Source organism: Zingiber officinale, chromosome 1A (assembly GCF_018446385.1).
Source record: "Zingiber officinale cultivar Zhangliang chromosome 1A, Zo_v1.1, whole genome shotgun sequence".
In the NCBI taxonomy this organism is placed as follows: Eukaryota; Viridiplantae; Streptophyta; class Magnoliopsida; order Zingiberales; family Zingiberaceae; genus Zingiber; species Zingiber officinale.
The window spans coordinates 14,463,586-14,468,849 of NC_055987.1; the positions used below are offsets into that span (position 1 = coordinate 14,463,586).

The 5,264-nt window shown below is 40.1% G+C and overlaps 1 long non-coding RNA gene across 1 annotated transcript; it reads left to right on the forward strand.

Annotated features, from left to right (window-relative positions):
• The first annotated feature begins 4,744 nt into the window (after window positions 1-4,744).
• LOC122000299 lies at window positions 4,745-5,264 on the forward strand. Its single transcript, XR_006117065.1, has 3 exons — window positions 4,745-4,849; window positions 4,916-5,017; window positions 5,123-5,264. It is a non-coding gene; the product is annotated as an uncharacterized LOC122000299 (long non-coding RNA).

The following is a 5,264-nucleotide window of genomic DNA, read 5'->3' on the forward strand; positions in this document are numbered from 1 at the left end:
ACATAATCAATGCAAGTCTGAAATATCACTAGATAGATCCAAAATATTTTACAGGTAGTGTAGCTACAGAAGTCAGTCATAACTAGAGCTACTGAGATGATGAAGGGGGTGGTCCAGATCCCAAGGATCAGATAATCGCCATCAGCTCAGTGTGTCGGGTCTCCCCCAACAACCTCTCGCCGTATGTCCCGATGAAAATCAGAGTTCTCCTGTTGGAGACTCGCCATAGCTCTCTCTAGTCCGGTCATACGGTCGGCTAGAGTGCGGGGAGCGTGACGTGGTGCTCGAGCTGGTGGTGGAGGTGGAACAGCCTCCTCCGGAAACAGTGCAAGCATGAACTCATCCTGCTCGGCCTCCCCCTGTGCGCCTGGGTCGTGCTGGTGCTGTGCCCCCCTCCGCCAAGACATAGTCCCGTCATCCCTATCTACGTGGATACCAGCTAGGGAGAAGTTCCTAGCTGCTATAACATCGAACTCGGTCATATAGGCAATGTCTCCTCTAGTGACATCAATGTGCAACGAGGACATATATGCTGTCAGAATGTGACAGTATGGCATGTGAACTCGTCTATCAGTCACATATCCAGCCGAGTAGATAATGGTGGAGAAGATATGTAGGCTGATGTCAATATCTAACCTATGACTCAGAGCATAGAGTAAGAATGAATGGAATGGGCGCATCACAGCGATGTCCCGAGTAGTCAGTGGTAAAATGCAACAGACTAAGACCCTATAAAGAGCGTAGTCCTGGACTCGAAGTTCTACTGACCTAAACTGGGTCACAGTGGGGTCTCGCTCTCCCCCAAAAAAATACGAATAAATCGTATCGAGAGTAATATGTGAGTAGGGATCTCCGAATGGTAGATCCCTGGGAGGATAGCACAAGAAAGGACAATCAGACGGACGTAACTCTAAAAACTCTCGGATGGTCGTAGGGGAAAACGTGATATCAGTACCCGCTGCCCTAGTAGTATAGGTGAGATCGTCTACTTTCACTAGGTTATTGCAGAATTCAGCACACAGACTTATGTTTACTGGACTGGTACATTCGACTAGGTTCCTTAAGTTATAGTGGTTTATCACCTCTATAACGGAGGCACACGAATTTAGAAAGAACGATCTATCTATACATTTAGTCCTAATGGCTTTATAAATGGTTGACTCAAACTTAAGCCTTAGTTCTTCTGTGGGAAACCTAGGGTCAGTGCTAGCATTAGAGGGCCCAGCACCAGTATTTGTTCGTTTCCTACTGTATATAAAACAATATTCTAAGAAAGAATTAAAGGACAAATTCAAATAAATTTTCAGATAGGTGAAGAAGATTTACCGAGGAGCCATCGACAAATATAGATCTGACGACCTCGGTTGAATCGCAGCAGCGTCTTCACCGCAAGAAAATTTTGATTTAAAATACTTTCGCACTGAGGTTCGGAGTGAACCTTGGCAAAAGTGAAGGAGTTTGTGGCAAGTGTTGGGGGCGCCTGCTGCCCCCTATTTATAGGGAGCTCCGGGCGCCCAGAGCCTTTCCGGGCGCCCGGGGTTGATTTTGGGCGGGGCGCCCGGATCACCTTCCGGGCGCCCTAGAGGGGAATACCAGGGGCGCCCGCCCCTGGTTTTTTTTTTTTTTTTTTGGAGATTAGGTTTGAACTTAAGTTTTAAAAGTAAAATTTTGAAATTAATTTTTAAGTTTTAAAATTAAAATTTTGATATTTAATTTTTAAGTTTTAAAATTAAAGTTTTGAAATTAATTTTTAAGTTTTAAAATTTTGAAATTAATTTTTAAGTTTTAAAATTAAAGTTTTGAAATTAAAAAAAAATTAAGTTTTAAAATTAAAATTTTGAAATTAATTTTTAAGTTTTAAAATTAAAGTTTTGAAATTAATTTTTAAGTTTTAAAATTAAAGTTTTGAAACTAATTTTTAAGTTTTAAAATTAAAGTTTTGAAATTAATTTTAAGTTTTACAATTAAAGTTTTGAAATTAATTTTTAAGTTTAAAATTAAAGTTTTGAAATTAATTTTTAAGTTTTAAAATTAAAGTTTTGAAATTAATTTTTAAGTTTAAAATTAAAGTTTTGAAATTAATTTTTAAGTTTTCAAATTAAAATTTTGAAATTAATTTTTAAGTTTAAAATTTAAAATTTTTGAAGCCTTATTCATCTCACCCGATTTCCGAATAGTCCTATCCACGGAGCTTAGTACTAAATCTTGGTCTAACTGGTTAGGATTCATTTAAGGGTAGCTTCGGTCAGTTCCACTTGGCCAAATGCACCAGATCGAAACCATATCTTTCTAGACATGCGATGCCCAAGTTTTCCTAACGTACTATCATCCAAAAACTTCACTAGTACCATGATTCAAGTTAAACTTGGTCTCTAATCCTAATTACCCTGCCGGGTTAGTTTGTTTTAGGTTACCCTGTCGGGTAAATTAGTTTTGGAGGTGCCAGCTATTCTGGAGCCTCTCCCTGAATTATTGGCCATTAATTTAAATTTTGGATTTAGGTTTGTGTCGATTCCTTTTATAGTTATGGTTAACTTGATGATAATTTTGTTGATTTTTAAAGTGTTTAAATTTTGAATTTGATTTAGGTTTATATTTTGGATTTTGGTTTGGTTTATTCGATTTTATATAATGTATTTTTTCTTTAGGTATATAATATTGATTAAGTCATATTTGCGTGGTTAAGCACGCTTTCGAAACCCAAGCTAGATTGGTTGATTTGTATTGGGTTATTAATGATTTGAAGGTTTTATTTGAATTCGACTTATATCCTAGTCCGGTTTTATTATAGCATGCTTTTTGATTATTTAGGATTAAGTCTAGATTTTTTGATCTTGTTGTGAATTTTTCTAACATTTCTTTAAAATTGTTAATCTCATTTTTTTAATGATAAATTCTCCTCCTCAAGTGTTAGATCTTGAGTTGGATTTGTATTTTCTTTTTGTTCCTTGAGGTTTTGATTTTCCTCAAGAAGTGATTTGTTTTCATTTTCTAGTTTAATCAATTTACTATTTAAACATGAAATAATTCTAAAAAAAAATTTATTTAAATTAAAATCTACCTCATTCGGGCCTTCGGAAACGAGTACGGACTCGTGGCTTGTTTCGGGTTCAGACCAGTCTTCATCTTCCTACTCGTCTTCTGTTTCAGCTTTGCGGGCCATCAGTGCGAGGTGGCTCTGATGTTTCTGCTCTTCTTCCTCCGATTCGTCCGAGGAGTCGTCTCACGTTGCTTTGAGGGCCTTCTTTTTGGTTGACTTCGGTTTGTCGAACTTCAGTTTCGGGCATTCGTTCTTGTAGTGTCCCTTTTTGTTGCAGCCGTAGCAAGTCACGTTCTTTTGTTCTGAGGGAGAACTGATCTTTTGAAGGTCCTTTTTGCTGAAGCTCCTTTTTCTCTTGGTGAAGATTTTTCTTACCAAGTTCACCAGGTGTTCTTCGTCTTCGGAGTCTTGGTCGGAATCTTCTTCAAATTCAGGCTTGCTCTTCTTTTCTTTGGAGGAACCTGCAAATAAAGCTATACCTTTCTCGGCTCCAACATTAGTTTGTTCATGTAATTCTAATTCACAGAAAAGCTCGTCTAATTTTAACTTAGAAAGATTTTTAGAGATTTTGTAGGCATCTACGATTGATGCCCACAAACTATTACGTGGAAAAGCATTTAACGCATACCTTATTAAGTCTCTATTTTCCATCTAGTGGCCTATCGCATGAAGCCCGTTGAGGATGTCCTTGATCCTCGCGTGGAGCTGATTCGCCGTTTCACCTTCCTACATTTTTATATTAAAAATTTTGTTTAAAAGCAGGTCTCGTTTTGTTACCTTAGCGTCGCTCATTCCCTCGTGCAGCTCGATCAATTTGTCCCACAGCTCTTTAGCATTTTTGTGTGGACCGACTCTGTTTAGTTCTTCTCTTGTTAATCCGCACTGTAGAGTGTTGATCGCTTTATTTTCTGTTGACGCTTTTTTCTTCAAATCTGCTATCCAGTCTTCAGGATCCAGTATATTCACAGAGTTGTCCGCTGGAATTTTATAGGGTCTCGTGATGCTCATCCACTGGTCGAAGTCTGTTTTGAGGTAAACCTCCATGCGCTTCTTCCAGTATGGAAAATCGTCCCCGTTGAAGAGTGGAGGTCGTACTGTGCTGAAGCCTTCTTGTTGAGACATCTTGTACACAAGTAAATAGCTAAAAAAAATATCCCAAGACTTGGTCTTGGATTAGTAGTGCGGGAAAAGTAGAAAATTCTAGATTGGTGTTGTGAGATATGACAAAATAAAATAACCTATAATGATTTAAGGGAATTTTTGGATATTTTTCTGGATTTATTTGGAGGACGTATGACTGTATTTAAGGGGATAAATTATTGAGCCTAAGATGGTATTGGAAATCATCTTTAGAGGAGGGCTAATTAAGGGTTGGGAAGAACTTAAACCCTACCTTTATAAGAAGCTACAGTAACCCCCTACCGAAGCCCTAAAAGCGCCGACCCCGACCTCTTTTCTTCGTGTCTTCTTCTCCCGGAACCACTGACCCAGCGTAGCGACGGCGCCTCCACACCCGAGCTCACGGCGATGATGAATCCGGCGGTCGGCAAAACCTCCTAGGCCTCTAACCCTCGACGACAGCGTCACCAAAGCTTCTTCCTCTCCTCGGATTTCAGCGGCACATGGGGAATCTTCAGTCGAGAGGAGCAAATCTGAGCTCCGGTGACTCCGAGGGTGGTAATCACTGTTCCAGAGCTTGATAGGGGCGAGGACGTATACCTCAGGCAGTTCCCTCATCTTCCCGAGGCTGGAGCCGAGTGGATCGGGTCGGGTTTCTCTCAGCCGATTGTGGAGGTCTTCGGCAGCAAGGTATTGAGGTATGGATGGTTTAGATTAGGGTTTCCTTAGTGATGAAGACCTGTGATTTGATACTAGGTTGGGAGGATTGTATGGATTGAGGTTTTGTGGTGGCAGTGGCTTGCTGGGAAGGGGATCGATCACAACCTCCAGCAGCTGTTCATCATCCGAGACTCATGGGTAAGGTATTTACAGTATTAAGATTGTAGGTTTTTGGATCTGAGATTGTATTCCATCCGAATTGTGCATTGATGGTGTGATTGCAATAGTTTGAAAGTCCTGTAGGAGCTCTGTTCGTGAATTTTGGCAGTGGCTCACTGTGAGGAGTCCGGCCACAATTCCCAACTGCTGTGCTTCATCCGGGGATTAGTAGCTCTGTGAGGACTTGGATCTGTTAATCAGCAGCATTTGGGCAGCATCGGTGTGC